The sequence below is a fragment of the Dermacentor silvarum genome, chromosome 1, assembly GCF_013339745.2.
Source record: "Dermacentor silvarum isolate Dsil-2018 chromosome 1, BIME_Dsil_1.4, whole genome shotgun sequence".
NCBI classification, from domain to species: domain Eukaryota; kingdom Metazoa; phylum Arthropoda; class Arachnida; order Ixodida; family Ixodidae; genus Dermacentor; species Dermacentor silvarum.
Window position 1 is genome coordinate 388256703 of NC_051154.1, and position 24374 is coordinate 388281076.

The 24374-nt window shown below is 47.3% G+C and overlaps 1 protein-coding gene and 1 pseudogene across 1 annotated transcript in view; both read right to left on the reverse strand.

Moving 5' to 3' along the window:
- LOC119437522 (uncharacterized) overlaps positions 1 to 24374 on the reverse strand; it is a 478366-nt gene that overhangs the window by 448797 nt on the left and 5195 nt on the right. The window contains exon 2 of the mRNA XM_049660653.1: positions 4197 to 4256. The gene's annotated coding sequence lies outside the window, so the exon portion shown is untranslated. The remainder of the gene's footprint in view (positions 1 to 4196; positions 4257 to 24374) is intronic.
- Positions 17070 to 17231, reverse strand: LOC119437933 (U2 spliceosomal RNA; annotated as a pseudogene).

Consider the following 24374-nt stretch of genomic DNA (forward strand, 5'->3'; position numbering starts at 1 on the left):
GACATTATAATGTGCAATTTTTTTTTTCAAACAGCAAGAGTAAGTTTGTTCTGGGGAAGAACTTTTGATGACTTGATTTGAACTTGGTGGAAAAGGTTGGTTATTAGCAAAGAAAAAGAGCAGTTTCTCTTTCTTACTTGCGATTTAGCTGTTATGTTATATATTGTTTTGTGTGAGGCATCTACTTCAAAGATACAAGGCAGATGACTCGAGATGGTTGGCAATCTCTGAGAACAATACAAAGGTAGCCAGCCGAACATCTTTCTATTCATTCTGTCTCTATAGTCATTCGCATTTTCTGCACTCTGTTGTGAAAGCTCGTGACAATATGTTATCTCATACAGGTATATATATTAGTGCAACATTCAGTTGAAGTTCTCCACACTAGCTAGGTTGAATCTTCGGTAACTCCAGAATTCAATGTAATCCTTCATCATCGATAAGCTGTGAAATAGTACCAAGGAAACGCTGTACAAATCTCAGTATATCTCAATAACTAGTGCCCGTCAAAGCTCGTCTCATGATTTAAAAATCTTTTAGGATGAATCTAAAGGGGAGTTCCACAATGGTTCCCATGCGGCATGGAACTGGTTGGTCAGTATTAAGCATCAATAAGAGAACACTCAGAAATGCAGCTGCAGCCCGAAAGCAGCTACATGACAGCCACAGAACCCACAGCCAGACACCCGCATCAATGAGCTATCATGCCAACAATGCAGTATATATAGCAAGCGCAGCATGCAGGAATATATGTCTGGTATAATGGAAAGTACAGAAGTAACAGCTCCCCAAGTTTTTAATAGTAATTGTGCAAGAGCTTTGACCGGCACTATGATCAGCGCGTTGTCACGGAGCACATCTGCCAAAAGGGTAGGCACATGCATGCAGAGCATCCTCCTGTGCGAGCATCCTCTGCTAGGCTATTCCATTGTGCTCGACATAGCCCCGGCTACTTATCCACTTCCAACCCTAGCACACGTACAAACTTTTGTACAAGCGCCGCATAACTTGACTGTCATCTTCCGTGGTTCTTGCGTGCACGCCATGGTTACAATAAGTGGTTCTAAGAGACAGAAAGCTCATGGGCAACAGGGGCTATGCCACGCTGAATGGAATAGCCTAGCAGACGATGTTCAGACAGGAGGACACTCCGTGCAAATGCCAACCCTCTCACCACTTTTGCAGGTGTGCTCCGTGACCATCGTGTCAGTTGGTGCTACGGCAAGATGAAAAACATTGAGCTCAACTTACTTGACTAGGACATAGTGAAGCATTTGAAAAAGCTACAGTATAGCAAGAGAATTGCACTGACGTGTTTGCACATTCTCGGTAGATTTCGAACCGTGGCCAAACAGACCCCCTTTTGAAGGTAATGAGAACTCGCGTCATAGCAGTACAGAGTAGATAAATACAGCTTCGCTGTCTGATGTACGGGGGTTGCTTAGATTGACATATATCTTCAAATGAGTTTTTCTTGCCAAAGCTCTGTTCACCACATGCCTGACCTTTCTGGCATTTCAGAATTGCAGTTTGCACATCCAGCTCAACCTTCCCCTTTATTCTCCCCATAGCAACGTTTCCTCAAACTTTTGCTATCACTGACTACCCGAGGTACAATTTCACCCGAGTGACAGCACCACATTCTTCATGTTACCAGCATAAGCAAGCGGGACACAAAATAAAGACACCATAAACACGGAATTAAAACTGAAATTTACTGAAGACCATGGCAAGAACATGCTCATGTTTACCATGCATGCATGTCACTCGTCCTCTTACTCAGTAACTTAATTTCCTTCTCTGCCATACCTAGAGAAGTAGTGCTAATGCAGTTATCACCTTTGTTTTTGATGCAACAAAGCCTCAAAGAACAATCTGTTAGGTTCTGACTTAAACCTACGTAACACACATTAAGCAATCAAAAAGTGGGTCGCACCCACATCTTCAAGTATGATCAACAAGATGTCCTAGCCCTACTGTTACTTCTACCTGCATGCGTTGTTCTCTCAGCCTATCTGCTTAGGCACCTTCCAGTCTGACCAGTATAGCTGATCACTGCCAATGATGTCAGCAACTGGTTCGACATATCACCAAGGGCTGCACCTAACGGCACCTGTAGACACCGTGGTTCCCTGTTTGTGCAAAGAGCACCACGCTTTGCTTGGAAGACAGAACACTGCTGATGTTTTATTAGATGCTCAGAAGAACTGACTCACTGAATGCTCAAAATTTCACGATTTCCAGAAGACGTTGCAGCATGGTGAAACACACACTACTTGAATAAGCTACATTCCACTCAACGTCTTATACTCCCAGTATAAAGAAAAATCAATACAATATCCGCAATGAGGCAGCAAAGTTGATAATTAGGCTAATGGTATCTGTTCATACTAAACAGGAGAGGGCAGCACACACGCACAGAACTCAAAGGAGATACAAAAGCTCCATTAGTAACAGATTACTTTGAAAAATGTAGTCTCAACCCTTTGCGGCCATGTGTCGGGCACCACCCGACACGCAAAAATATCTTTATCCACAACTTTTCAAGTAATAAGTGCACTTCGCAAAGTCTCCAGATGTGAGCAGCGCTTTCTTTTTCCTTTGTTTATGCTTCAAGGTATTTTTTCACAATTTATGCTCTGAATCACCAACAGGACAGTGGCGTTTTGGGCGCGTGCACCGTATAGACGAATTTCACGTAAGTTCAGTGGATGAATATATTTCACCTCCAGATGGTCAGCAAACGTGCTCAGATGAAAGCACTTCAGAAGGTCACAACTCCACCCAGGAAAGTGGTTCGAGTGCTACCACAGTGCTCAAGTACTGTTGAGAGCCTCAGGAATAAATATTTTAAAGTTAATCACTTGACATGCATTAATTTATCTGAGCACTTTTTCTGCATGGTGTCTAAATGCACGATATGGCTCGAGACTGAAAGAACCATAAAGGGTACCGCTTTAACAATGGCCTCACATGTGTGAATGCATAATATTCTGAACTAATCGTTCGTATTCCGACAATTGTGTATTTACAAAACAGCAAGTCTGGCCTATGTACTGTTAGAGGCAAACAATAAACCACATAAATATATTTAGGAAATGGAGCCATGTGCTGAATCCTGCATTTCCCATCATGTTGATCTGGCTTTTTTGACAGCTTACAGCCCAGCTTAGCGCAGACTCTTGCAAGTTTGTTTGGTGCAGAAAAAAAAACACTTTCTAGTCGTAACAGTTGGCTTCATTCTTAATATATGTGCTAGCTTATTGCAGCTACTTGCCATTATTCCAGGACACTACATCATCTCCACACCACAAGGATCAGCAAACTAGGGAGATAATTGAGAACTTTCACATCAACAAATGTAACGACACCTGTATCAGCCAGCCTCCAGTCATGCAGAACGATCAAGGATTTTTTGACCCGCAGTGGTTGCTCATTGGCTATGGTGTTGGGCTGCTGAGCACGAGGTCGCGGGATCGAATCCCGGCCACGGCGGCCGCATTTCAATGGGGGTGAAATGCGAAAACACCCATGTACTTAGATTTAGGTGCACGTTAAAGAACCCCAGGTGGTCCAAATTTCCGGAGTCCTCTACTACCGGGTGCCTCATAATCAGATCGTGGTTTCTGCAAGTAAAACCCAATAATTTGATTTTTTGAAGGATTTTTTGGAAGGCTTGCGTAAACTTTTTATGCATAGCTTGAACTGAAAAGACAAGTACGTCTTGTCTGTTAGTTTTTTTACAGTGATACAAAGCGGTGATGCACTGGTGTACCCAACAAGAGCTACGTCTTTCAAAATAAAAATTTGCGAATGCAGCATTTGTGTCGTTTCCTTTGTGTACTGCCCCCTCCTAACCCCTGATGAGGCACTTGTGTTGCTAGCAGGCCAACTCATCTGATGCCTTTAAGCAACATTTTTTTTACATTTATTCACCTAAAAAGGCATCCCACATGTGCACATCATCAAAGCTTTTCCCCTGTGTTCAACACTGACACTGAATTCACTCTTTTCAACACTTACAATGAATTTTACACCGACATAGTTGAAAGCACAAAGTGGGCAGTGGTGTCATAGCAGGAAAGGTGGAGCAGGCTACTAAGTTACTACAGTTAGTCTGGTATTACAGATGAACCTAAAAATTATTGGCTGCAGGGCCTCTAGAGCCAGTAGCTTGAAATGCTGTTTAATGTTACCTGTGGTATACATCCAGCAAGCTGACCCCAGACGTGGTTCGAAGCTCTTCCCCGAGCTCCCTGCAAATAAGAGAATGAAATTCACATGCCAGGCCCAGCACCCTGCAAACATGTTTTATATATGTCGAGGGCACTCGAAGCAACCTAGCTTCAACCTGTCACAATTCATGTAGACATTTAATGTGTGCTTGTCTCTATGACCACTGGTAGACCATACTCCTGGATTACCAAAACAGGCAACCACAAGCACTGGCTTCCTATGTTGATTGATCAACTGAGTGATAGCCTCTTGGTTGATCTATTCATTAAATGAAGGCTGATGCATTTGGGTTTAATGTCCTAAAGCAACACAGCAATGATGAAAGGTGCCATAGTGAAGCCTTTCAGATTAATTTCAACCACTTGATTCAGTTTTTTAGTACCAGTTACTAAATACACTTTTAAGGAACATGTTTCAGTAAGCTATCTGAAATCACTATATACTAACTGGACACAATTTCGAGCTGTTGAACGTGACAGCAAACAACGGGACTAGTAAGGACATTTTCTATTTGGCAGCAAATCAAATGTCGGGCTATGGCAAAGCCCAGTACACGAGGGCATCCTGAAAACTTCTCAAAAGCAATGAAGCCTGAAAAGAAAGAGCATCCCAAAATGGTATGACAAAAATCACAGCATTGGCACATCCACCAACATTTCTATGTCACACAAGTGATGTATTCGGGAGCCAGGAGGTTCAAAGTTGTCGACACATGTAACCACCATTAGTGGCACTGGTCTCCAAGCAACACGAGGAAGTCTTCTTGTTCTCTCAGACACCAACATTCCGTATATTCATACTGCTTGTGATGTGATGCTGAGGTGGTGTGGAAGTCGTCGCACCTTTTATACCACATTTAGCTACCTAGGAAAAAAAAGTTCACACCACTTGCGTCAGAGCAAGGTTACAGGGTTCTCCCTTTGGAGGTTGGAGAAAACCGGGCTGATAATAGCATACATTGATCAAAAGAAAGGAAAAGGACTGACTGATTGGTCTAGCCAGTCTTATATTCTGGCAACAGAAAACTTAGTGCAAGGTGTAGTGCAAGCAGATACAGTCGAATGCCTCTACAGCTAAATGATCTGTGTAACGAAGGATTTAGTATTGTATCCCCGGCTGAATTCCTAATTTTCATATGTATTGTGAATGCCTTTACAACGAAGACCACTACAATGAATGCGCCTGTACAATGAAGGGCTTTGGTGTCCCCAACAGCTGATTTGTTGCTTTACAAAAAACACCATGTAGTGGTGCCACCACCGGTCTCTGCAGATATCACCGAGGTAGAGTGATGTCAGAAGTAGTCTTCCTGCACTGTTTCAGGAATCACTCAACTTCTACACTGCTTGTAATGCGACAGCGACTGCAAGGACTCACGAATAAGTCGCATTTATGACAACATAATTTTAACTGACAACCGATGACATCTTGAAAACCGTCTAGGGTGAAAAAGATGCGAATGTCTATAAAGGCAACAGTGGTGAAGATCCTGTAAGAGAACCACAAATTTTTATGGCAAGGGAGACAACAGCATCGTTCGATGATTAACAGCTTCGCTCTGCACAGATCTTGCGTTTCACCACTGATCATGCTATGAACCTCAGCACATTAAATTTTGCCACAGCTGCATACCTTGTCAGGCAAATTGTGCACAAAAAAATTCGACTTATTTCTCTAAGTCTCTATTGAGTTCATGTTAGATAAGGTTTCCTATTATTGAGCGTGTGTGCTTAGCCTGCGTCACTGTGAGCACCACTTAAAGCAGACAGCTTGGCTAATTGGAATGTGGACATTTCATGCAATTCCAGCGCTTTAAAGAAATGGGAAAGATTAAGAGAAGAAAAAAGACACAAGGACAGGTAGGACGTCAGCGTCCTAACAGCCCTTTTGCCTTTCCTCTTTTCCTAATTTTTTATATTTCTTGAAAGTGCCGGAAATGCATGAAATGTTGCTCTGAGCAGTACGGTGCATCATTTTACCAACAAAGTGACCTGTACTATGAAAGATTTTTGGAACTACTGGGCACTTTGTTTAGTTTTATTGCAATAGCAATTATATGGACACTCAAAAGCAGATTTCTGCCGTCGGCGTCGCCGTCGCCGTGAGGTTCCGTATGACGTCAATGGAGATGAAATCGTGACCGCGCGCCGCCGAACGCTGTATGTGCGAGTGAAAGGGCGCGAGGGACGCGCTCTTTCACGGGGAGTGAACGCACGGCGGAGAACAAACGCGCATTCCGCGCCGTGCTTGCTTAATTAGGGCTGCAGAAGTAGGCGTCTCTTTCCTCCTTTACAATCACCATATATGTGGAGCAAACGCGCCTTCTTCCGATGCGCGAGAGGCCATGGGGGAGGGAAGGAAGGGGGAGGGAAGGGAGGCGACGTTTAGCTGCGGCACCAAGTGCCTATTTATATCAGAGGCTCCGGCAACAGTCACCAACGCCGCACGCATTTTGAGCGAACGCGGGCAAAACGCCGACGGCGTCGACAACAGTTCTGCGCGTTGCCGGTGCTGCTGCATGTCCAAGTTTATACAGCTGATAAAGCTAATATCATTACTCCGTATAGCTCTCTACAAATTTGCTATCGCAATTGATGCTTCACCTTTCAGGTGAAACTGCGACAACTTTTTATACAGGCATTTGACAGTACACAAGAAATAGGAGCCATACTTGCTCTTTATATTTATGTGTCCGTCAAATTGCACAAAGCTACCATGAAGCATGAGTCAGTTTATGTGGCAGCCATGCACAATTGGTTTAACTCCGAAAAAAAAAACTTAACACGCTCATCAAAAAGAGTATCAAAAGAGTACTAGGCATTCCGTTACGGGTGAGCACGGACCTCCTTATGGAACTAGGAGTGCATAACACATTAGACGAGATAATTGAGTTCCAGGAGTCGGCCCAACTGGCCCGTCTATCCTGCACCTCGGCTGGAAAGAAGATCCTGGCGGTTCTTGGGATCAACCCTATACTCATGGAAGAACGGAAATATCAAATCTCAGAAGATCAAAGGAATAATATACGAGTCGCACCGTTTGCCCGTAATGTTCATCCTTAACACAAGGTAGGCAGACGCAGGGCAAGAGCCCTCGCCCTCCTCAAGAGTATCAAAGACCAGTGGCGCACCGACGGGGGGGGATTCGGGGGTTGTAACCCCCCCCTGAGGCCGACTTAACCCCCCCTTTTGTTTAACCCCTTTTCTTTCCTTACGCATTTGAGTGCTGCAACTAAGATGTAAGACGCGCAATCGTCTGCACACTCGCAAAAAGCGCATTTTTTGACAATTTCCCGCAAAGAAATCGAAATTAGTGCTGTATAGATGGTATTGGCAAACTGTCAACCCCCCCTGGCAGAGATCCTGGGTGCGCTACTGTCAAAGACGATCCCCAATCGGCATGTTTTGTCAATGCAGCCCAATATGGACAGTTGTCTAACTTCGCCACTGCCATCTTTGATCACAACGGACAGATAGTGAATGCAGCTTCCCTGAAGTGCTCAACTCCATCCAGAGCGGAGCAGGTCACAATTGCTATGGCACTCCTTGATAGTAGCAAAACACAAATCTTCACTGATTCGATATCGGCGGTCAGGGCTATCGCTTCAGGGTCCATTGCTGAGGAGGCCCACAAGATTCTCAAGACAAGATCATCTCTATGCACACCATCATGTGGTTTCCGGCGCCCCTCAGCCCCCAGCTTGACTCCTTGCCCAATCTCAACGACATCGCCCACTCCCAAGCGCGCACACTAAACCACCGCGCAGGAGCAAGGACGAGCTCAGAGGCCGGGATTCTCGAGTTTCGGGACACTCTCGCTACTTTCAACGAAATCACTAAGCAGTATCACCTGGGTAGGAGGACTTATCCTCCCCCTCATAGCAAACTGGCTAGACCTCTGTCATCCACTTTACGCATGCTTCCGACTAAGTCCTATCCCAACCTGGCCCTTTTCATTCGATCACTACAGAGGCTTTTAGCTTTACTTGCCCCGACTGTGCGGCTGTTAGCAATTTAGAACACATGCTCTGGCGATGCCCCACGTTACAGGGACGAAATCGCAATCGCAATCGAAAGTTCTGAGCTCTGCCATCCAGAGCTCAGAACTTTCATGACAAACTTGGGCTGTCCAGAGAGCCGACGATGTGGCGGTTAGGCTTGGCCTACCCACGTGGGAGCGGCCCGCAGCTCTTCCCTAGGGTAGGGCTTCTCAGGACCTAGTTAATAAAGTTCTTTGTCTGTCTGTCTGTACCATGAAGCAAAATAAAAACATTCTGAAATGATCTGTGCTAACCATCATGCATAATATAGTTACAAGTAACTTCTAAGGATCCTTTCTGGCTCTTCATTAATAATGGCGCAATGAAATTACAATCACAATGCACACTGAGGCTAAACTCTATTAGGGAAATATCACACACAATACACCCCCACGGCACCAAGATCATGGATAGTCAGACGAACTAACCAATTGCTTGATCATAGTTGCTGGTTCCCACTGCTGACCTTTGCTCTAAACATTCCCCCTTTAATGCCGGAACTATTAAAGGCACGGCCGCAAATAATATTTGCACGAGATTTTAACTTCGTTTAGCCCCCCCAATCAAATGCCACTAATATTTTGTCCGAAGACTGAATTTGTTATCAACTCTGTGGTATGTTACAAATTCGCAAGATTCAGAACTTAGGTGAAAAACTTCCCACACAATTCCCTGCACAACTTGTGCAAAACTATATTTTTCAGTAAAGATGACCACATATTTAACAAATAGGCAACATGACATTTCCTGGAAATCCACGGCAGTTCAATAGACTGAAAACAGTAGCAACGTTTGTTCAGACAGAGGTGAACATTGCACTTTGCGCATGCAAAAAACTGTCCAGCCCTCGCACTCTGGTTGCTTGCATGGTTTGCACATCCTGTTGATGGCTGGCCAGTGTCTGGTGCTGTCAGTGCAAATGCAGGCTGGAGGCAAGGGGTGTAGCCAAGTTTGGGGGGGACTGCCCACCAGACATGTGCACCCCTCCCTCCGAAATTTCTTTGCAGCAGGAATAACTGGCACAAAACGACGTGTGAGAACACCCACCTACTAAGGCGCGCCAGGCGACAGTGGCGCTAGGGCACCTAGACAACATCGAATATTCGGGCCCCGGGCTTTGCTGCCCGATGCCCCCCTCAAGAGATTTCATTGGAGTGGATTGCAGCCACACGGAGTATTGGGAGTGTGATTGGTCTGATCGCAGGAGCGAGAGACAGAACAGTTTCAGACAGCCACGACAGTGAGGGTCAAGCGTGGAAAGCCTGCGCACGGAAACCTTCGCATGCTCACATGACGAATTTCTGTGGCACGTCAAGAGAAATTTCGGGCGAGCAAAATGGGAAGAAAACGAAAGATTTGCGGTGACTAGGTAAAAGAGTATAGCGATTTCGAAGAGTCAACGTCCTCTGAAGGAGTCATTGTTTGCAAGCTTTGTCGTGTTACAGCATTGCCAACGGCAAGGGCGCCGTGAGAATTGCGGAGCATTTGCGATCACAGCGCCACGTCCATATGAAGAAGCGCCACGCAGACACAGGTCAGATCTTGCTGACGTGTTGGTGCTTTGAATTAACGGCTTCGTGAGAGTGAATGCAGCATGCTTCGTACAGTTTCACGAGGTTTCGTCATGCACGCTTACTTCGGTGCCAGGGTCTAAACAGACTTGCATGATTAGAGTCCGATTTGTTCACATCATCTTGCTATTCCTATCTCACAGGCAACTCGCCACAGCAAAGTTTGCTGGAAGAATGCATCACTCGGGCCCGCTCAAAGAGAGAAGATGCGAATGACATCCTGCATCAGTTTTGCCGTGCAGTCTGTCATGCTGGGATTCCACTGCACCACGCTGATGGACCTCTTGGCAGCCTCTTTCGAAGCAAGTGTCCGGCGGCACGCACGATGCCAGGTAGTGACCAACTATATTGGAAATACCTACATGAGGTCAGTGACAAAGACCTTGCGACGATAAGCTCTTTGATGAAAGACGAGCCCATTTCCGTCACCATCAACGAGTCATCGGAACTTCGTGGACGTCCGGCCATGGCGGTGCTTGCAACATTCTACGATGACAAGCTTCCTGTACGTAGAACCCTCATGATCGACTTGCAAATAGTGCAGCAGTGTAACGCAGTATCAATTGGTATGTTGATACAAACCGCCCTTCAGAAGGTTGGAAAGACCTCAGGCAACGTAGCTGTATTGTGCTCTGACTCAGCTTTCTACATGCAGAAGCTTCACAAGGACTTGCAACTCTCCAACCCCGAATTCAAGAAGCTTGACTTAAAAGATCCGTGCCACCTACTGAACAACGCTCTGGAAGATGGAATCAGGACGAGCTCGTTCAACGTAGTTCACGATTTTGTTGTGCACTTTCCTGCCATGTTGAAATCGTCGCGGGAGCTTCGCCGTAAGTTTGGTCTTGTGTGCTTGGCCATGCGCATGACCACCAAGTCGCTGAAAAGCGTATGTCTGTCGAGGTGGTTCTCTTTTTATGAAGCTCTAGAAGATATTTTGGACTACTGGCACGTCATTTTGTCTTTCTTGAGAAGTGACGAAGCCAAGGGAACGAAGTGTGAGAAGCTCAGGAGTCTTGTTTCATCGCCTGAAGCTGTGCACGACTTGCTCGTTAAGATGAGGTTTCTGAAGACCAATGTGTGTGCCATGATCTCAATCATTAAGGAACTTGAGGCAGAAAGTACCATGGTACACCAAGTTTATCCCATACTGGCGGTTCGTTTGCACGCACTCATCAGTCAATGGTGGGATCCAACCGAGGTCTTCGCATCAGATGTCACAAGTATGTTGGACCTCCTTGATGAGAATCAACGCTTAACGACTGTCGCAGACCTTAACGGATACTATGCTGCTGTCGCCGACAAGTGGAGACAGACATCTGAGAGGAGCCTGTGCGATCAATTCCAGTACACTAAAGAATCGTTTTGGTACTGTGTTCAAATTGGGAACCCAAATGTGAAGCATGAGCTTCCCTGCGCGTTTGAAACCTATGCGCCTATTTTTCAATTAGTGCTTCTTGAAACTGACGACTTGGGCCAGCTCCTGAGTGATTTTGCGAACTATCAGTGCTATGAAATAGGTAACATTGTTGAACCCCTGTCGTTTTGGACACTTCACAATGTCGAATGGCCAGTGCTTTCTCACTGCGTGCTGCGTCTTCTGGCCCTTCCTGTTTCTAGCGCTAACGTTGAAAGGGCGTTTTCAAAGCTGAGAGTCATCAATAGAAAGGAGCGCGCTTCGATCACTGGCAGCAATCTCGCGAAGTAGCGCTTGCGTGTTTTACAATAAGCTTTAGGCTAAGGTTGTTATACGCAAAATTAAAGGTGCTATGTGTTCAAGTATTTCGCTTGCGCGTATACATTTTTGTACATTCAAACGTTCTAGGAAAAATAAAATCTGATTCGTGTGTTTTGATATTTTAGTATTCAGATATGAATTGATCTAATATTTTCGGGTTTTGAGAATAATGCAAAACTCCGAATTTCAGAGAATTGGGGATTTACGGGAAATAAACTCCGATAAACACCGCATTTTTGCCAGAAATATCTACTCCGATAAACACCCACCGATTTTCCAGAAAAATGAACACCAAAAACACGGAGCCCTACTTATACCCTCCGGCAGAAACTGTGAGCGAAGCCCCTTCCTACTGTAAAAGCTCCTAACATCCCTTCCCTGCCAAAAAACAAAGCACTGTCCTGCTGTCCTAGTCTTTAGACAACATGTTCCTACAGCCATTGAGTGCTGCAAATGCAGAGACAACGTTGCGAAAGTGGTAATGCAAAAATTACCTCTATTCTCAAGCTCTTTACATACCCCTCGTAATCTCTGAGATGTAAATAATGCAAAAAAAATCTTGGAAGCATGAATTGACCTACTTTCTGTTTACAAAAACTGTGGAAAATAGTTGACATAGTATGTGTTGAGCACGCCGTGACTGCAACTCCAAGAAAACGTTGCCAGCCTTGCGCTATTTCTTCTAGATGACACTGCATCTCAGCACTGGAAAATGTTTTTTGCCACAAATGCGTGGCAACCGGAAATTGAGCTAGAAAACATACTTCCAGGACATAGACTGCATTTATTTGTTGAATCGCATGTTCACGACAACCAGCATTAAAGGGTTAAGGACTGAGCAGGCTTGTCTGGATCACATTTTAAGTCTTATTCTGAAGCCATGAAAGACGGCTCATATTCTAGTGACATTGAATAAGTCCACATGCATTTTACCCAATAATGCAACAACTACTCAAGAATTATGTTTCTGCTACTCCAGATGTGTACTTTACCAATGCAGCTTGACCACTTCCTTTAAGGCAGGAGGACATCTAGGCCGGTATTTTCTAGCGATGCCTTTCTGATGATAATGCCTTTTTGCGCTTTTCGCGCTTGGTCAGTGGTGAGAGCGACGGTCCGCTCACGTTATCAATGGGATCAGCCGGCCGTGAGTGGTGGATGATAAGACTAGCATAGAATAACGCATAACGGACCGCTACAAAATACCGGCCCTCCACCCACAAAGCCCACACTGGATGGCAGTACTGCGGTCATGGTATCAAGTACTAACTGTCTTTACAGCCGGATAACTATATGTTGGCAGTACACATGCTCATTTACACTAAGTAGCCACTGTTACATGATGAAAAATTATATTCTGGGGTTCGACACACCAAAAACAATGATCCTCCGGTTATGAGGCATGTCATAGTGAAGGACTAAACCATACCACCTGTCCCCACAATGTATGGTGCAATTTGCCCATCGGGATCATGGATCAAACCCATGACCTCGTGCTCGGCAGTGCAGTGCTACAGCCACTGAGCTACCACAGAAAATTATCACAGGTAGTGGAGATGCCATCAAACGTTAAGCATCAAGTCTCTGGGTAGAGTCGACAATGAATGGCAAAAAGAAAGGCCATGACACGCATGCCCAAAAAAGAAAGGCAAACCGCCTGCCTCTCGTCCCTGTCTGTGTTCGCCCCAATTGACATAGATGGTTTAGCCATATATGCCTTGTTTATCACTTTCAGGAATGCCTTCACTTTTTCGTGACAAGGCACCCAGAACATGGTGGAAGAATAGTTTCATTTTTTTTCTCTGCGCACCCGCAATGGTTGCGTGGGTGACGAAAAATTTCGGCTTGTGTGCCCCGATGGAGGAACGAGTTCTTTCATGCCATGCCTATTCTTCCACCGTGACTCGGAGCAATGGGCATTCGTGCCAGCCGGCGTCCATACAAAGTAATTGATTCAGGATGTGGTCACGATAAAAATTTAAATACATGGAATTGTGCTAAAACAGCCTCAATAGAGTCCAAACAGAGTCACTGTCACCTTTTGGATAAAGTTCAAGGAAACAGTGGTGGAGTTTGAAATGGCACACAGTAAATATAGTGGCTGTACTGGCCATCAACCTGCTGAATACTATACAGTCAAATCCCCCTACAACGAACGCCGCGACAACAAAATTTCCGCCACAACGAATATTTTCCGATTCCCCGTCAACTGCCCATAGAAAGTAATAAAAGACATGTATCTTCATTACAAAGACGTTTTATTCGGTATTTCCGCTTCAACAAACTTTTCGAGAACGAAACTGAGACTGAATTGAGTAGTCAAATTAGAAGGCCCTTCCAAAGCTGTGACGATCGTATGTCCGTTTGAAGGAGGTTTTCGCGAACGAAATCAAATTCAAAGTACCCATTTAAGCCACTGCAATCCATAGCCACGCGTGGTCAACACGCGCCTGCGCGAGACTGCACGGGGTCACCGGGATCGCAGCCGTTTTCTAACTAAGAATACTAAGGAAACCAAGGATAGTAGTATTATTGGCCGTGTAAACTTGTAAACATTCGCTTCTAACTAAATTACCAAGCACGGACGTGTCACGCGTGCACAGATGAACACATCTCGTTCGATTAGCGCGAGAACTCGGCGTCAACACACTGGAAATTGACCACCGCACCGTCTCTCGTTTCAACGCGAACTGAACGTCGAAATCACAGCGCAGACGACTCTAACGGCACTAGTTGCACTTTGCCCACATCGCAGATCGCTTGGAAAATGAGGCCCGCGCGGGTGCGCACTTTGCTGAATTTCAAGATACGGCGGCCGCGCCGTAGCCGCTGTTGTCACCACGATGCCAACGTCTCGTCGTCAGGGGCAAATGACAATCCGCTAGTCTAACTGCGGCAACTGCTTTGAAAGTAATCGATCCTTTTGACCTCATCAGAAAAATTATCAGAGCCCACGACAATGACATTGCGATGGCTCTTTTAACGGACTGTGAGACTCGCGTAACGCCTTTGCTTGCTGTGAAGCGTAAGAAATCCAGGCTGACCGACTTCTCGAAATAAAATTTCCGGTAAGCGCAAGCTTGCCAACCTTGCCTACTTTGTCATAAATATGCAGTGAAATTGTGATAATTCAAACCGCTTCATTGCGACGGTGTATGTGCCGTAAAATGAGTGTTTCGCGATCGGCCGGGCACGCACGTTGGGTAAGGCGTCGGCCGCAATGTACGAAAAATGCTGTAACAGCGCTGTGAAATGCATTGTCGCGTGAAGTTGACACTTTATTGATCATCTGCGGTACGTCTAAACCTTTTCCCCATGCCATCGCGAATATTTCCCGACAGATGGATTCGGTTTCGTTCGCGGCTTTGCCGTTTGGCGTACGTCTATATATATATATATATATATATATATATATATATATATACAAATTTCGCATCCACGACGTGCCGCCACAACAAAATTTTTCGCGTGTCCCGTGAATTTTGTTGTACCGGGACTCGACTGTACCTCCTTTATTAAAACTGTACTGGTGCCCCATTATCTGCATTTACGTTTTCGCAACCCACGTACCTTGCATCCCTGAATGTTTTTAACGACAAAAAGGAATAGCTGGCATCTCAAAGTCTATGAAACATTTATTAACAACTTGCGTTTGCTAAGAATGCAAGTTGACTGTTGAATTCCTAGACTCAAAGCCTTTGAAAAGCCTGTTCTCCGACCTGTTTTGCAGGTGCGTTATGTCAGCTAGTCTGTAACGAGAGTTGCATGTTCCGAAAATAGAGGGCGGGCGCGCCCATTATGTCCTTCCGGGAAGCTTCCACTCAGCTGACACTGCGCAATCAGAGGCGACCCGTAGTTTTAGCTATGCGGCACGCAGTTGGTGAGAACTTCGAACGGCAGAAGAAAAGCAAATGCCGCTTACAAAAGTTCAAGGTAATGCTGGTTGGAATTGCATTTACACCTGTATACAGGGGCTGCTAACAGAGGCCTCAGGAGAGGGGGCGGGCCCCTAGCCCCCCCCCCCCACGAAATTTTGATCATTACCGAAAAGAATTACTGACAAATAGGTGCTTTCCTCAAATAGTCAAGGCCTTCAGCAAATGCACCCCCCCCCCCCCCCGAAAAAAATTCCTGGCTACGGGCCTGGGTACGAGTTGGAGCCTTGGTGTCCCGGTTGCCCTATTAGATGCGCCGCCGCAGTGTACAAAATGATGATCACATTGTCTATTCTCCCGGCAGTCGGGATAATTCCTGAAACGAATTTCTCCCTCCTATTCACTCTCTGAAGGTTAGGTTAGATTAGGGCACACCTGCAAGCAGTTTTTTTTTCGGCAGTTCGCCACGTGACTTCCAAGCGCCAATAGGAGGTGAGCGCCGGGAGAAATTCGTTTCAGAAATTCTCCCCGCTGCCGGGAGAATAGACTCTGCCAATAATGATACGCTGTTGACACAATTGACACAATTACTACATGCGCAAATTGTAACTTTTCTCGCGGCCTGACCAAAGCCAGTCAAAGACTCCGAACTGTCGGCAGCATATGGATTGACTCGGCCGGCACAATATCCAATCCCCCCAAATGGCCCCTGGCACTGCAGCAAACGCCAAGCACATCGCCTAACGGAAACCAAAGGCAGCACATTAAACGTGCGCCGCACCTAGCGTTGCCTTTGAGACGAGCATGCGTCAGATTGATGCACTCCACCCGCGGCTTCGGACCATTTTCACGCCGTGCTGCTCTGAGAACCACGAGTCCCAGCTGCGCCGACACCGAGCATACAACCGCGAGTGACAGAGTTTCACCGCATGCTAAGGAATACCACCCGAGTGGCCCCAGATGCCCACCAAACCATTTAACCAACAGAAACACGCCAACAAAGCTTTCCGAGGGTGCCAGTTCGTCAGACCACTACCTTGTTCACGCACGTCACCTCGCAGGCGCACAGCGGGCGCCGTGGCAGTGCACCGCCCCTCGCGACGCAAGGCCTGCATTGGACAGTGCTCACCGTCGGATCTGCCCGAGGTTCTCGCACGGCGCCCGATCGCAATCAGCCTCCATGACGGCGTGGGTGCACTGCTTGCTTGCTTAACAGCTTGCTTGCCTTCGAAAGTGGCTCGTACCCACTATGGGAGATTGGCCAAGAATCGGGTGATTCTTGGCCCATGTGAAAATTGTACAATGAACTAACTGGCAACTCAACCCCACATGTTCTGGGGATGTTGGTCCCCCAGAAACGCTCTTACCAGCCCTCTCCAAACTTACCGGGGAGGCCCAAGGACTGCCACCGAGCTCGGGGAACAACTGAAAATCGCCACTTGGGCCGAGGGAGTCGCCTCCAGCAAGGGCCACCCTGAGACCCCGCCAGGATTTTCAATAAAGATGTAACCACCACCTCCTCGCGCACCGGCTGCGCTCGCTGCGCACGGTACGCTTTTACAGCGAAGCTGTACATGGCTAGTTTCCAGCGGATTGACGTCCGTAGACCAAAAACGTGGGCCGATCCCGAAGATAGCGAAATACCGGGCCGACCTGCGGCGCATGTGAAGTAGGCTTCAAGCACTCCGCCAACTTGCAAAAATAAGTTTAATATATTGGGCGCGAAATACAACCCGTATCAGATATTAAACACTGAACACGCTGTAAGATATACACTCTTTAGGCGAGGACACTGGCGAGACGCGATCGGCCAGATAACGTAGCAACGGCGCGCGTCCGTCGGTCCGGTGACGGCAGCAGGATACCTATCGGCGAGAAGACACAACTTTAAACTCAGGCGAGAGCTTGCGAGGGCAAGGAACGCTGGGATACCACAAGCAGCCATAGAACATGTAGCATCGCGGTTTTTTATTGCGATAGCAATTATATGGACACTTCAACCGGATTTCAGCCGTCGGCGTCGCCGTCGCCGTGAGGTTCCGTATAGATTCCAAAGGCGATAAAATCGTCGCCGCGCGCCGTATGCGCGAGCGAAAGCGCGCGGGGAACGCACGCTATCACGGAGGGCGAACTCCCCCGCGCGCTATCACGGAGAGCGAACGCACGGTGGAAATCAAACAGGACTGTCGCGCGAAAGGTCGTGGCGGTATGGGAGGGAGGGAGGCGGGGCGGCGCTGTGCTCCGGCACCAAAGGCGTATCTTGCCACTCAATATCCCACGCGAAAGCAAGAAACGGGAAGAGGGGGGGGAGGCAGCTTCTCCTCTGCCAACAACTTCTCATTTGCCCTTTGCCCGGCGGTGCCCGTCGCCCGCACCGTCTCTTATCTCCACACGGCTGTGACCTTTGTATGCGCTGTGCATTCGCCGCTCAGTTTCCGTTGAAGCGATAGACCGCGCGAACCTGCGCTTGCTGCCAGCGTTTTGACAGTTGTTGGCCGCGGTCATTCAGTGTGATCTATTCATGTTTGCTTGTGCGCGCTGACACCACGATTGTTAATTCAGTTAGTAAGCCAATGTGTCCAAGTTTATGCAGCCGATAAAACTACCATCCCTACTCCGAATCGCTTTCTACTAATTTGCTATCGCAATCGATGCTTCGCCTTTCGGGCGAAACTGCAACATTTTTTCTTTCGTGCGCTAACTGGAGCTCGTCGTCCTTTTTTGCTCTCTTGCGCCCGCCCTTCTACTCCCACGACCGCGCTCGTGAGCGTAGCCCTTTTTAGGGCTCCCAAGGGAATGGGACCTTAGCTTTTCCCTCGCTACATTATTATGTAGCTCGCACCTATACTGTGCTTGCCAACATGGATGCCAACCAGGAGCGCGCATCCTCGGACTCTGGCGCAAGCGGTCTCGTCCGCTCCCGCAACGTCGAAGCTCTTTTCAAGGAGAGTGGAAGAATTCTTCATTCGCGTCAAGCCCACGCCTCCTCTTCGAAAGTGAAGTGAGTCATCAAAGCCCGAATCACGACCTCTGACCATGTCTGTGCACCTCCCAAAAGACTCCTCCGACCCACTTCAAAGGAGCAGTCTTCGGCAAGACAACGTTCCTCAACGCAGCCCTCTGCTGCTGATGACAATGCACCCCTGTCACCGAGGAAGAACCCCCAGTGGTGAGCTCACATCTAGTCTCGCTCCATGCTGCGGGTCAACTCGCTGCCACAACTCAGCCCTCTACCCCTGCCACTCTCGAACAAGTCACTTCACAAGTCGCGCCCATTGCGCCCCCTGACTGTGACGGAAACGAGGAATGCAGCGGCGAGAGTCACAAGTCCACCTCAGAATCCTCCCCAAGCAGCAGCGCCAGTATTTCTTCTGGCTCATTCTACTATGGATACACCAGCTGTCACCTTCTGTTGACAGCTGCGCGTCGTCATCCCTCAGTGATAGCAACGATATCTCCACCTCATCCAGCCACACTTCCGACACGGCGTCGTCGCAATTTTCTGAAACCCATGCCGAGAGCGCCAACCCCCCCCCCCCCCCCCCAGTCGGCCCTCTCGATGCCTGTCTCAACGCCGCCTCGTCTGCTGCACAGCCACAGCGACTTCGGATGAGGAGAGTGACGTCACCGCTCACGAGCACGGCTCAGCCCGACTGTCAGACTGCCCCTCCGCCACCACGTCGCCACGTCGTCTGCTACTGGCCACGCCGCATCATTCGCCCATTCTGAAGAATGCGCTCTAGTAGTAAGTCCCTATATAAGTAAAGTACCGCCATCCTTTGACAAATGCCGCTTCGCTCTCTCCTGTGTTATCCTGTATCTCCGATTGGACGATGATAGCGCGCGCTTTTCACTTCTTTATATTTTCTTTTTTTCCGCCTCAGAGCCATGTTGAAAGTCCTCTGCGCAGCCGCAGTCGCCGGCGGCGGCGCGCGCCCGGCCTGAAAGCTTCAACGTGGACTTTCTAGGTGCGCCACCGTCGACTTGGCTTTCGCAAGCAAAAACTAAAGAAAAAGCAAGCGCTTTAGGAGAGGAGGCGGCGGAGGAAAGAGTAGATGGCGGTAGAGCACTGCACGGGCCTGATTTTTCGGCCCGAGCCCGGCCCGGGCCCGCTTTACGAGGCCCGAGCCCAGCCCGGGCCCGTAATACAAAGCCCAAGCCCGGCCCGGGCCCGTGCGTACATGACCGAGACCAGCCCGGGCCCGGCCCGGGCCCGTGGGTCCAAGCCCGGGCCCGACCCGGGCCCGTGTTACTGAGCCCGGGCGTTCATTACTAAGCTTCGCTAGGGCCCGCGTGTGTCTGACAGGCCCGGCCTGTAAGAAAAAAAAAATTCTTTTTTTTTACTTACAGATTGTACCGTATCTGTCAGCCTCACCTTCTCGAGGTTAAATCAGCTGCAGTATATAAGCAATAAAAGGCCGAAATTTTCGTTTCTCCCACGGGAACATCAGTAATCCGGCCCATTATTTTTTCTGGTGGTGCGCATGCACTTACCTTGATTTGTACGATATGGTTCTATGATGTCATTTAGCATGCGAATATACAGGGTGTTTCATTTTAGCTGAACCAAATTTTAAAGATTGCCTGTGGCAGATAGCGCAGTTATAATCCTTGATCTAAACTACTCGATGAGGCGGCCATTACTTCCACGAGAAATCAACGCCTAATTGAAGAATTAACATAATTACGCTAATTAACGTTTTAATTAATTATTTTAAGGCACATCTTTCAATCTACGAATTATAGCCGCCGAGTTCGCAAGGCGTATCCACTTGGAACGAATTCTCAGGACTAAACCAGTTTCGAGATAATTTTCAAAGTGTCCGACGAAATCAATCAACCCAAATCAATTTATTGTCCAGTTTACATGCTGGACGGACATTTTGGACTTTTTGACCCAAAAGACCAGGCAAGGCAATAGTACAGCAGACAGTGTGCACACATGCACAATAATTCACATATTTCCAGCTATCGCTGGAATTCCTCATAGACGAAATAGCTATGAACGGAAAGACAAAGAATATTTGCATCAGGGCGAGTTAACAGAATTGGAAGAAGTTTTAACAGAATGCATTTTAAACAACACTACAATAACAATACTAGCTATACAAAACAACGCAACACCAGCTATACAACATAGCATGAGACTGAATTTTACAAAATCAACATTGGCTCAGAAAACGAAACAGGATTTACATTATCTACTCAGAACTATACACAAAGGCTGAATAATAATCACATCAGATACATTACAAGCGACCAAAGTGTCAGCTGAGTTCTCTTACTGAAATTACCGCCATTTTTGTATCTGTTCAAAGTGAATGGTAGGTAATGTATTAACGACTGATGCTTATAGAGAGTTCTGAAGTATGGAATTGACCATATCTCAGGATTTCTTGTGTTCGCATTAATGCGACGACGCTCTAAGGAGGCTAATTGTTTTATGTACTTCCAAGCTAATTCTGACATGGATGGCCTAATGGATGGTCAATTGAATATCTAACATAATTACGCACATTACCTTTTTAATTAATTATTTTACGGCACATCTTTCAACCTACGAATTCTAGCCGCCGAGTTCGCAAGGCGTATCCACTTGGAACGAATTCTCAGGACTGAACCAGTTTCGAGATATCTTTTTCAAAGTGTACGACGAAATTCATGGGCGTTCCAGTTAACTTTTAGAGGAAAACGCTGTTTTATGCATTGAAGCACAAAAGTAATGGCCTTAGCGCTAAAATAATGCCATAGTATCGACACTGGTAATAGTGCGATCGCAAAAGCGGTAACATGGAAATGGTTTGAGGAGTGGTTCTTTGTACAATTTATTTTTCCTTACGCGGAAACAATGTTCGTTTTTGCGGAAAAGAAAAAAAAATTAGCGTAGCTTGCACTGGCAGCGCAATGCTAAAGAGACAGCGGAGATGATGGGCACCTAGCTAGTCTTGGCTTTTTGGCTAGGCTAAGCACTACCAAGTCATCCCCAGCATTTTCGGGAATTTATTAATTATTGATCGATTATTGATTAGCTATTGATTGACTATCAATTGCCTATCGATAGGCAATTAGTCCCCACCATTCTTAGCTAAATTATCCAGGCTCAGCTTCGCTAGTTCACAGGTGTTTGTGCCATTGCGCTTGGACCCTTTCTGCACTGCTGCCAGGATCGGCCCACATGTTTGGATTCAGGGGACACATTAGGCCCAGCTGAAACAGCTCCGCTGTTAAAAATAACAACTTCATCTGTTTTACTATTTTCTTTGATAAGATATAGTCATCTGATAAGATATACAGTCAAGAGAGTGGTGTGGATCTGAGAACAAACGGGGATCACCGATATTCTAGTTGACATTAAGCGAAAAAAATGCAGCTGGGCAGACCATGTAATGCGTAGTATGGATAACCGATGGACCATTAGAGCTACAGAATGGATACCAAGAGAAGAGAAGCGCAGTCCAGGACGGCAGAAAACTAGGTGGGGAGATGAAGTTAGGAAATTCGCAGGCGCAAATTGGAATCAGCTAGCGCAAGACAGGGTTAATTGGAGATCGCAGGGAGAGGCTTCGTCCTGCAGTGTACATAAATATAGGCTGATGATGATGATGACAGTCATCTTGCACGTGTCACTTCAGCTTGGCACAGAATGCATTGAACAATGCAATGCATAACGGTCGCGTGTGCTCGAAGGCCTACTTAGGCCCTTCAATGAGCGGGCCCGAGTGTGGCCCGGGCCCGCGGCCTCAAGCCCGAGCCCGGCCCGAGCCCGCCGACAAACGCTTCGGACGGCCCGGCCCGCGGGCCGGGCCCGGGCTTTCGGGCCGGCCCGGGGCCGTGCAGTGTATGGCGGTACTTTTCTTATATAGAGACTTTAGTAGTAAGCGGTTCGTGTGGAAAGGGCAAGGTTGACGCTACCTTCTGCAGTTTTTGAGGAAGCACGGCTCAGCGCCAAATCCGCGACAGCGGCTGACTCACTCTCGGCTCTCGCGAGGGTTTCCCTTGCCCCCTCCCCACGCCAACTCCGTGCCGCGTCGTCTGCTACCACCCGCGCCGCCCCATCCGTAAACATCGTAGCGTCTAACGCCTCTGCGCATGCGTGCCATTCACCGTGCGCGCCCACGCCGAATTCCGCCCCTCCATGCCTCCTTCATTACAACACCGCGTCGTCTGCTACTGGCCGCGCCGCCTCCCTTGTGAACACCGAGGAAAACAACGCCTCTGTGCACGCGCGTGACTCACAATGTGCGCTCACGGCTGACTCCCCTCCTCCTGAGCATGCCAACGGCACGTCGTCTGCTAGCAGCCAAGGTCTCAAGCCCAGCTGCTTACTTGGGACGACACTGCGCGTGAGCGAGCGTCCAGATTATGTTCGGCCGCGCGCGGGCGCACCGAGTAGCTCTGCTGCGAGCAGATAGAGGGCGCCGCGGCCAGCGGTCCCAGCTTAGCGGCGCCGGCGGCTTGGCATTCCTCTGCCTCCGCTAAATTTTCGTTCGTAGTGGAGTGAGTAAATCTCAAAGCGCGAAAAAAAATCGTTATTTCACATTAAAGTGATAAGTGTACCAGGCTTTGCTAACATGAAGGTTCCTTGTGCAGGGCGTGGATGACGTCAACACGGATCAATCGGGCAGCACTCAAAGCCCACTGAAGTTACCCTCGCGCGCGCAATTTGTTTCGTCCGGTCTAGCGGTTCATCCAAGCATAAAAAAACGAAAGTGTTAGCCCACGTGCTACCCCTCAATCAGAAGAAAATAGTGACTGCACCAGAAAATGTATTTCATGCTTATCGCTGCTTCCATTCACACTCAGAAAACCGTTCAATCATCGTTGCGCGAATTCAATGTGGCCGCGATATAAATTAAGAAATGAAACGGCGCAAGCTTGCGATATGCCATGCACAAGAGCAAAGTGGCTGTTCATGGCTAGAACTTAAGATGAGAATGCACATCAGCTATGTAAAAACTCTTTCAAATGGGAATTTATTAGGCGGGACGAAGGCAGGCGTCTATCTTGAATTAGAGCATCACTACCACAGTTTACTGATGAAAACCTGAGCAAATGCCTTTTTTATTCCAATTCCACTTAACATAGACCGTGTATATTATTCATTGGGCTTTCGTCCATTGAGGACTGAGTGACTCTTGCAGGATCTAAAAAAGAAGAGGTAACTTTCTTTTTTCTTAAATTGCATATGAGAATGTGCCAATGTAAGCGTGTTTGACAATGCATGCTACAACCTGTCCACAAGTACACTTACACCAACCACACAATAGTCCCATAGACCCCTTTTTTTTTTCATAGACACAATACGAAAAAACTTGTGCATGAAGCAGCTCGATAATTTTAATAGGTGATAACCACCCCAGAAGCTTGCGGTCTCACAGTGGCGCACCGACGGGGGGGTTCGGGGGGTTGTAACCCCCCCCCCCCTGAGGCCGACTTAACCCCCCTCTTTTGTTTAACCCCTTTTCTTGCGCATTTGAGTACTGCAACTAAGATGTAAGACGCGCAATCGTCTGCACACTCACAAAAAGCGCATTTTATGACAATTTCCTGTGAAGAAATTGAAATTTGTGCTATTTAGATGGTATTGGCAAACTGTCAACCCCCCCCCCTGGCAGAGATCCTGGGTACGCTACTGCGGTCTCTTACACTACCACAATGGAAAAATGTATAAAAACATGCAAGCGTGTAATATACACCACACGCGCATTGTAAAAAAAATTCAGTAGCCAGGATGGAACAAATTTGAAAATCAGGCACACATCTGCACAGAAAACAGCAGTATTTTACAGGGTGTACAAATATTTCAAAATATGCAAATGTCACGTAGCTGGACAGAACCATAGTAATGCTGTTGCCGTCCCTTGGAGATACTCGGTTATTTTTTACATTTCGCCTAATTAGATAATTAGTCTTAT